At 37.9% G+C, this 10,222-nt stretch overlaps 1 protein-coding gene and 1 long non-coding RNA gene across 5 annotated transcripts in view; one reads left to right on the top strand and one right to left on the bottom strand.

Moving 5' to 3' along the window:
• Positions 1–5,091: 5,091 nt before the first annotated feature.
• Positions 5,092–7,981, bottom strand: LOC121906998. The gene is made up of 3 exons (XR_006098781.1): positions 7,916–7,981; positions 6,073–6,194; positions 5,092–5,345 (listed from the first exon to the last, which is right to left on the bottom strand). It is a non-coding gene; the product is annotated as an uncharacterized LOC121906998 (long non-coding RNA).
• Positions 7,982–8,436: 455 nt separating this feature from the next.
• itprid2 (ITPR interacting domain containing 2) overlaps positions 8,437–10,222 on the top strand; it is a 47,910-nt gene continuing 46,124 nt past the window's right edge. For 3 of the 4 annotated variants that reach the window (XM_042426231.1, XM_042426230.1, XM_042426229.1), the window contains exon 1: positions 8,437–8,542. The gene's annotated coding sequence lies outside the window, so the exon portion shown is untranslated. The remainder of the gene's footprint in view (positions 8,543–10,222) is intronic. The other variant, XM_042426232.1, reaches the window with a different exon arrangement.

Genomic DNA, 10,222 nt, shown 5'->3' with positions numbered 1-10,222 from the left:
GGAGATCCAGTCTATGCTCTCATGGTGTGTATACAAACATAGATAGAAAGTAGTAGGCAGTCTCTGGCCCTTGATTGATCTGTAGCTCTGTGGATATGTTACTTTGAGCACGTAATCTACATACTCCGCTCCAACTGGACGGTTGTTTTCTAATGTAGCCACCATACTAATCAACTAACAATGTCAGTGAGATGTTTCCACATGTGGTCCTTCTTTTTAAGATACTGTTGGTTTGTTAAAGACACATCATGTTGGAGAACTGAAGTTGGAGATGGTGAAGATCAGCAAAGTTTTTTCACATAGTGGAATGGAGTAGTAAACAAATCTGTGCTTCAGATTCCACAGGACTCAAAACGAGCGCAATTGCATCAGAGGACATTAACAGAAAGTTGAGCCTTTCTCAATGATTCCCTCTAGTATAGCTGTGTGCTGTTTGAGTCTCTACAATGCCAGGGCCCATTCAAAATGAATAGCAGCCTATCGCTGTCCCAGTTACGGCCTGTCAGACTCAGTTATTACTTAACTACAGTTAAAAGGGATTCAGACCGAAAGCAGACCTGTGTTAAAACAAGGGGGTTGGGGCTGCATTGGTGAGTGTGGTGTTATAAAAGGTACCAGTCAGACAAAAAAAAAAATACATCCAGGAAGTCCAGTTTGAGCAGAGATTTGTGTTTAAAGGCTTATCAGACACCAAAATGCTGCACAACAGGATTTTAGCAACTACTTGATCTTTCATTGCAGGGTAAACAGTAGAAATACTAAGTTCACATTACAAAGTCATTCACCAAGAATATGTGCTTTCATTCTTGTTATTGGCCAACATGATGACATCAAGTTGCATTCATCTACACTGGACAAACTGTAACATGCTCCAAAACTCTTCATTAGCACCTCCCATTTTGGCAGGACTCCTCAGACCTTACGTTCCTCCATGTGCATCTCATTATTCCTAAGATTAAGAAGCAATCTATTGGTGGGAGAGCATTTTCTTACTGTGCTCCACTGCTGTTGAATATTTTACCTCAGCTGATCATGGAGGTAAACATTTTTAAACTAAGACTACTTACTTATTTTCACCCTCCTAAAATTGACTTTTATAATAGCTACTCTTTTCTGGTTGTTGTTCCTTATTGTTTGAAGTGTATTATATTTGATATATTTTGTGTTGTTACTATCTTCTCCATCTGTTATTACATTTTTCATTACATTTTTACTTTTTTGTAAAGTGTACTGAGACACTGTGATTTTACACTTAACACTTACTTACTTACTTAACGGCATCAGAGAACATGAATGACTCACATTACATTGTTTGACAGTATTAGTGGCTGTATTTAAAGATCAGTGTATTATATTTTGGTCGGTGTCTTTGGCTGCTGTGTCAGCTGCATTTGGACCAATAGATTTCTGATGGCAGCAGATCGGCTCAGTACAGATGATCAGCAGTTTAAATGGTGTTTGGTTTCCATCTGGTGGTTAAATGTGGGTACTGTAGGTAAAAGCACAGGACACCGTCGTCCTGTCTGTCTTTCTTCTCCTCATCGCTCTTCAAATATTTTCCAGAAATTTCTTCCGCTGTGAAAACCTTAAATTTCATTGTTTATTTATTTGTGGAAAAAGTTAAGAATGAACATATTTATCTTGCCAATAGCGTATGTGATTGTGTTTGTGTCAGTGGGGTTGAAGTTGCATTTAAGTGCTTGTGGGTATTATAGTAATACATTTTGGAACTGTTATTGTTTGGTTTTTTGTTGTTCAAAGGATATTTGAGTTTTTTTTAAATCATATTGTTTGTTCTTTCAGTTGCTGTCTGCAGCAAACCTGACATTTCTTTTTTTTTCACCTACCTGTTTTTTTAGTCACTCAACCAGTGCTGTGATCCATGTGAGATATTTATAAAATAATATCATTATGAAATATAAACAAAATACAAAATAGTCCTCAAGTTTTGGTCTTGGTTAAAAGTAAGACTTGGATGAGAAGCTAAAAGTAACTTTTAGTAAAGTTTAAAGGACGGCTTCACAATTTTTCAAGTGTGTCTTAACACAACAGTCAGGAGCCCGAATGAACAGTGAAACATGTTTTTCTTGTTGTAATCATTCCTCCTGTTCATACTGACCATTAGAAGATCCCTTCATAATGCACTTACAATGTAAAATCCACAGTCCTCCTTCTGTGCTAAAATGCATTTAAAAGTTTATCTGAAGCTAATATGAAGCTTCTGTTTCCAATTGAGTCAAATCAAGTAGATATCTTTCAACGTTACAGTTTTTTTTAGTGACAAAGTCCCTCTTTTTGTTACTACATAAGCTTCACATCAACTTTTAAATGCATATTTGCACAAAATGACACACTGTGGATTTTGTCCTCCATCACTTACATTGAAAGCACATTTGAAGGGGATCTTTTAATAGCCAGTATGAACAGGAGGAATGATTACAGCGAGGAAAACCTCTTTCACTGTTCATATGGACACCTGACTGCTGTTTTAAGATAGACTTAAAAAATTGTGAACCTGTCTTTTAATGAAAAGAAAATGCAAGAAGAACATTGGTGGGTACCCACCCAAATTTAATTAAAAAAGTTAACAAGTAGAGTTCATCGCTTCAAATGTCTTGCCTTTAAAGTTAGGTAATTAATACCTAATATTTCCTGGTGTCTAATACCACCAAAACCAAATGTGGTGAAACATTACCTCTTGGATAACACTTAAACCACTGAATGTAAAAAAAAAAATGGATTGGGCTTGTTTTTTCCACATTTCCTGTATTTCTTAATCTACCAGACTAGACGGCCATCAGCTGTTGCCAGTTTGTTGTGGCAGATTTTTTTAAAATTTCTAAAATAATACTGATGACGTCACCTGGATTTGATGACAGTCCTAAACCCACACATAATACAACATTATTTGTCAAACCACCGCAGAGATGGTTTGACATTGAGAATCAGCCATATGAGACTGTGGTTGTAATCTATCTAAAAGTCATTCGTTGTGATGTCACACAAACCTGATGCAGCTCTGCTTGGCTCTGCAGAGACTTTTCTTCCCCCTGCTTTGGCAGGAGCAGCAGCTTTAGCTGGCATCACTGCTCTGGCTTTTTCCAGCATGGCTACCACCTGGTCCTCAGAGACATGCTGAAGGGAAATGAGGACAGAGAGAAGTTCATTTTTGCAGACAGTACAGCTATGAATCAGTGTTCACTGTATGATCAGGCACAGACCTCTACTAACTAGTTTATGGAAAAAACAATATACTGAGAATGTCATTCATCATACCTTGAGTTTCCCACTAGCCTTATTTATCTTGTCGTTGCCCAGGTGCATCATGAAGGTGGGTAGGGTGTCCTAGACTTTCTTCCTTGTGTCTCTTAGAGCTGTTGGGATGCACAGCATCAGATCCCCAGATACTGTCCTCAGAGTGGGCAACTTCTCTGCTAACCAGCCTAACACCTGGATGATCAGGGGTGCCATGGGCGGAGTTGGGACAATTCTAAGGGCCTGTGACTGACAGGGGCTCTAAGAAATTATTAGAACATAAATTATTAACCTATTATCATTAATAGAATATTTTATTTACAATCTGCAGTGGAGGTCTCAGAGCATCTCGGATCCATTTTTCTAGATCTCTAGAGCAAGCAGCGAGGCTTCATCTCTCATCGCCTTCTCTCTGGACTCAAACTGTTTGGGTAAAACCTTCACTACTGGTTTCAAAGTCACTATCTTTGATCCAAACTCACTGAAGGAAGATATAACAGACAGAGTCAACAGATGGTTAGTATGCTGGATGCCACAAATGGTTCTATAAGAATGCCAAAGATAATGGACATCCTTTGGATGATCTCACAGAGGATCATTTTGTGTGCAGGGAGCTTGCGGTTATGGGAAATTTTATCTAACTGGATCACTGTCTACCATGTCTACTGATGTGACTCAGGGTTGTATTTTATGCATGCATCAGCCAAAAGCCAACGATGTAACATTTGGCTTTGTTTGTCCTAGTTTGGTTATTATCTAGCTAGCTGTCTATTATTAGCTGGGTGGAGAGCAAAGCAAAGCCAACATCAGTCTACTAACACTGGGCAAGGTTTCATTTATAGATTAGACTGCACCATTAAAAAATAGAAAATAAAAAAGTCACATACTTTTGACAGAATCATTTTCTTTATTTGTTTCTTTTGTCACAGTGGATTGTTTAATATATTTTGATACAGCTTTTATTGCACTGGATTTGAAACCTGTTCAATATTTCAATTATTTGATGATGTCCTGTGGTTGTTAACTTGTTATCTCTGGGATGATTATAGAATTTTCAATCAAATCCTTTTGTTTTGAGTTTTCAAGTTGTAACTTGCAGTTAGTTTCATTTTGATCTTATATTCAGATGTATTAAATAGAACAGTCATCAGTGATACTAATGGTTACACCTGTGTTTTTCCTGCTATGCGACGTTAAACTTAATGCAGTGAAAAGGGTTTTATTGTTTTGCAGGTAAATGTTGGGTGGGGCAGCTGGGAGCACCTGAGCCCAGTCGCTTCTCTTCTCTCACAGAGACTCTGCACGCACTGTGTTCTTGTTTCTTTGTCCTGCTGTTGTGCAGCATGGTCACACCACATTCCTCTCTCTTCACTGATCACCACATCCATTTCTTCTACGTGTTTGGGAATACAAACACATCCTCTGAGCCTCTTATTATTCACTGTGGTCTATGAGACAGTCACACTGGCTATTCTTTTGCGCTGTGGCAAAAAAATTGGAATATTGTTTCTATTATTTGAGCATTTATACAGTGAACAGAATGTCTCAGAGCTCGGTCAGCTGACACCCAAAAACAAATCCATGTGGTATCCTGAAAGCCTGCCATGCTGGTGGAAAAGACTCCAAGTGGAGCTGCTGCATACTGTATTAAAAAGATCCACTGACAGACCTCTGACCGTAAATAACAATCAGCAAGGAATCAAGTTACTCACTTACAGGAGAGTGCTCTACAATGAGTTACACAAAGCCTCATAACAAAGACAGGGGAAAGATTTTTTTCTTTATCCTTCCCTCCTTTAAAGGGAGTTTATTATCTTTTAAGGCTCATTCCACACATGCCAACACTCATTCCAGCCTTTTTAAAAATGAAAATTCCTGTTGCAACCATGACTTACTTCCCAGAAACATGAGTGTTTTCAGTCAACGCCAGGACGGCCTCCAGGCCTTTAAGCTGAGCCACGGCATTTGAGCCAGTGACAAACTTCTTTATGAATCCCAGCTACTTCCCCCACTCTGGACTCTTCTCATCTTCTATCCTCTGGAACAACTTCAGAAGATTTTCCATATCAATTCAGATGGGCTTTCCACACCTAGATAACAGCACGAGAAGGAGTATACAAAGATAAATTCACATCAACTCCAGAGAGGATTTCTGGCAGTAGGATGGTGTATGTGGAATTGAGTCAAAATAAAATACAGTGTGTGTGTTCATGGTAATGAAGGAACTTGTCCCCCATTGCAATATTCAGGCTCATTAATGTGTTTTTAATAGTTTTTGGACAACAATGAAGCTCTGTGGCAGCCCTATCTGTTTACCATCCAGGCAGAAGGTCAGATGCTACTGGACTGTATGAAGCAGTCTAACATTCAGCCAATCAGGAGTCTATTTGATGCAAAGCCACTGTAGAAAAGCATATGGTATGGTCTTCTTCAATTTGTGTATTAATTTAATCCCAAACTTTAAGCCTTTTGGAGATAAGGATCCAAATACAAATAGATATGAAGTAAGCAAGCCTGTAAGAAAGATCAGCAGGCGGAAACTGTTCATGTGCATGTCACATTGAATCTATGAAATCAATATGATTTTGTTATACTGTACAATAAGGGGGCATTTCCAGTAAAGATGAACTGCAGTACATACCAGCTGTTTATAAGGGACCGTTAGCTGGTCTGGAAATCTATATGGCTTTATTTTGTATTATCATTCTCTGATCACAAGGCAGTGGAGTTTGTCTTTGGGGGAGACAGTCCATTGGATGAGTTGGATGTGACAAACATCTCCTGTCATTATTTGACTTCAAGGAAATATTTTTATACCGAGTGAGTTGAAGTAAACTGCAGAGAATGTCACTCATTTCTGGTCGATGGGAAGCTTCATCCACTCACTGTTGTCCCCCCTGGTGGATACTCAGGGGGTGGGCTTCCCCAGAGATACTCAACTAGAAAACAAAACAGCATTATCAACACAAAACAACATTCAGTGTGCTGCATCTGTAGTTTACTTCTGGAAGAACAAGTGAAACCTAAAAATCTACAGACATTCTGGTGTCAGCAGAGCATTGCTTTATAACAAAAAAATGCTAATTTCATCCGAAAAAATGGCTTTTTAACATTCAACAACACTAAGACTGCACAGGAGCCAGTTACACTCTAATAATTATAACTGTTTTGTCAAAATAAAACACAAATACAACTGGTCCTGCATCTACTGTAACTGCCAGGGGGTGCAACTTGATCCACATCATCCACACTATATATTCTGCTGCTGTAAACAAATACAGAAAATCTATTCACCCATCTACACTATGTACAGTATGTCATCCACATTAGTGGTTTTTCAAACTTTTTCCTGGTGACCCAAAGAAAAAGTGGAACACATGTGATGCAGAATCAGTATCCAAAAATGGCCAAAAAGCTGGTTGTGAATGTCTGGTCAGAGTCTGTTTACTTATTCACTGAGCAGATATGTGCTGTTTTTAATCAAAATGTTGACAGTTTTAGACTGTATGTTATTCAGGCTTGTTTCTTGTACAGCTGCTTGTGTTTAGTCAATGCTTAACATTTGAGATGTTTGACTTAATTTGTTAAGTGAAAAAAGGTTTATAAGAAATCATGTTTATATAAAAATAATATCCAGCCAGTCAAATATGCATAAAAATTCTGCCCATATTAAACAAAACATATAAAAACCTAATATCGGCCAATGATATCAGCCTCAGTATCAGTCTGTTCTACTTACTTACATAACTTTACAATATTTTCAACTGTAGTGCAGATGCCTTGAAATTAAAAAAAATATTTCATTATAAAGCTTGACTCTAATATTTAAAGATTCCTTCCAAACATGTTTTAAGACATATAATAATAATAATAATAATAATAATAATAATAATAATAATAATAATAATAATAATAACAGGCTGATATGGTTTTTCCATTAAAACATTAAAAATTAAATTACTCAGTCAAAAAATTCTTACAATTACATTTACATTTGAATTTCCCTTTGGGGATCAATAAAGTAATATCTATCTATCTATCTATCTATCTATCTATCTATCTATCTATCTATCTATTCTCCTTCTCTCTCACTGAACAATATAGAAATTATGACTATGCAAATATTGCCCATTTCATAATTTTAACGGCTGGGCACAAGATGATGGGATTGACATTTACACTGGTTGTGATGTCACAAATCCTGTTCATGGGTACACACCTTAAACTTACATTTAAGGTGAGCACAGAGAAACTTTCCCCCTTCAGCAGATGAACAAACTCTGCACATACATCATTCTGCACAGAGAAGCTCACACATACAGCTGCAGTAACAATAAGCACAACATATTTTTGAGTGACTTTAAATATGTGGGCAGCAGAAAACTATCTTAGAAAGATATTACTTGGATGACACTAAGCAACATTTTTACATTTATTTAAAAAAGAGAAACAGTGTAATGCAACATATGGGTGGCAGAGTGACCTCATGGCTACACAAACAGTCCTCTAGTTCAAAGTGGCTGCAACAATCTGTTCAATGTCAAGTTGAGTAAAAATGCTTCACCAAAGATACTTTGTCAGTTTTTGTTAAAAGAGTCGCCAACTATATCCTGGAAAGTTATTTCTTCAGTTGCAAACTTACTCATTCACATGCACTCACCTCTACGTGAGAGCATAAGCATGTGGGCGTTGCTGTGGGTTCATATTTCATATTGATCCAACCCAGTCTGGTAAACAGTCTAAAAACATCATCCACCTCTCTGCAAAATACTGTCAGCTTTTTGTTGTTGTTGTTGTTGTTGTTGTTGGGTTTTTTGTTTTGTTTTATACATATAAACTTGGCAAATGCAGCCTTTAAAATAGTTCATGGGTACACTGGTCGCCAATAGTACCCTGAAAAACTTGCAAAACTTGGATGACTTACATTGCAAGTACATTATGAAGGGATCCTCTAATATCCAGTATGAACAGCAGGAATGATTACATCAAGAAAAACCTGTTTCAGTGTTCATATGGACACCTGACTGCTGTTTTAAGATACTGTATGATTGTGAACCCGTCCGTTAATCACTAGGACATGATGGTTGACTATGCTGCAGTCCAGCAGGACGCGCTGCTGCTCTGCTCCAGCCTGCTGAGGACACGCCCCCTCCTCCTCCTCTCCCTCCACGCTGCTGCTGCTGCGGCTTTCAGGAAGCGGAAGCAGGAATGTTGGAGTATTTTCAGAAAAGTTTGGACAAGTTTGACAGTTTGGGAGCAGAGACACAGACCGCGGAGGAACATGACGGTGAGTGACAGGACGTCTCACAGCGTTGCTGATAATAATACTGCTTATTACGCTGCTGAAGGCGATGATAACACTGTGGACACGTACGCTGCTGTGCAACACAGCAGGAACAGCTGAACAGGATAAACAAGTTAGTCCGATTGTAAAAATGAAACGTTTAATGACACATGATGGTGTGTAAAGAGAGCTCGTTTTTATTAGTGTTTAAGAGTTACCGAACGATGTTTACAGTTCATTTGAAAGTTTCAGACACGCATCGACAAGATATGGCTTCATTATTTTCACTGATATCGGACTGGTTTACTGTGTGTGTGTGTGTGTGTGTGTGTGTGTGTGTGTGTGTGTGTGTGTGTGTGTGTGTTGATAGACAAGCTCTGGGGCGCTTTAGTAAAATTTTCTTTGAAAACACTGAGTTTTCGCAGCAGAAACAGTGAAGCTGGATGTTAAAAATCTTGTGTTCAGTCTGATTAAGAAATCCAAAACCCAAAGATCTACAATTCACTATCACAAAAGTCTAAGAAAACCAGAAATAATCTTGTCCAAGAAGCTTGAGCCAGTGAATTTTTTTTTGTTGCCATTTTTGCTTTGAAATTTATCAAAATAGTTGCCCATAACATTTCTATCAATCGGCTAATCCATTAAGCTGTATAGTCAAGCAGTGTGTCATTGCCACCCCTTAATTGTCCAGGTTCTATGTGTTACATGTGTCTATGAGCTGTGAGCTGCTTAACAGAAGACTGGGGTTTCTTTTCCTCAGATAAATGTAAGGAGGTAAAACGCTTGAATGTTGGAGAAAAGTCATAAAAAATGTAATTCTCTCTTAGCTTGTGAATCATCTCGCCACCCCTCAGGTTTACTTTGCATATTCATTTTCTGTGTACGTGCAGAAATGATTAATCATTTAACTGATGAGTTGATCAGTAGAAAATTAGCTGGCATATATTTTGATAATCCATTATAGTAATTTATCAAGCAAAATGCCAAATATTTTCTGATTCCAGCTTCTCAAATGTGAGGATTTGCTGCTTTCTCTGTTTTTTTTTGATTAACGCTGGGTGTTGGTCTGGTGGTCACATGTTTGAAGGTGTCACCTTGGGCTTTATGATATTATTTTTCACTATATTCTGACATTTTATAGATCTAGCAATTAAGCAATGAATAGAGAAAATAATAGTGAAATTCTTGCATAATGAGAATTAGTTTCAGCTCTGTGGCTGTGTTTGCAGTAAGCCCCTGCTGCCTCCATCTCTTCTCTGTATGTTTGCCAGTTCTCTGTGTTATGACTTGTGATGCAAATCAGTTCACTGTTCCAGTGTCAATACTGACCTCATAACAGATCTGAGTAGTCCGGACATGACCACTCCACATTGTTATAATATTGTAGTGCTGAATTGAATAGTAGTTCGACTGTTCAACGAGTCACCAGACAGAAAAGTAATCAAAAAAATGTTCAGTTCTCATTATAATCACTTAAAGGACAAGTTCACTTTTTTCATGTCGGTCTTAAAACAAGACACAGGCTCATATGTACATTAAAAGCATTACTGGTCACTGTAATTGTTTCTCCTGTCCACACTGGCTGTGATGATCCTTCCTGTGATTCCAATGTAAGTTATGGGAGAGAAAATCCACAGTCCCCATTGTGTGTATTCTAATGTTTCACCAAAGTTTAGTTAGACA

Source organism: Thunnus maccoyii, chromosome 11 (assembly GCF_910596095.1).
Source record: "Thunnus maccoyii chromosome 11, fThuMac1.1, whole genome shotgun sequence".
Classification (NCBI taxonomy): domain Eukaryota; kingdom Metazoa; phylum Chordata; class Actinopteri; order Scombriformes; family Scombridae; genus Thunnus; species Thunnus maccoyii.
The sequence above is the reverse complement of the archived record's forward strand: the minus strand, read 5'-3'. Positions and strand labels throughout refer to the sequence as shown.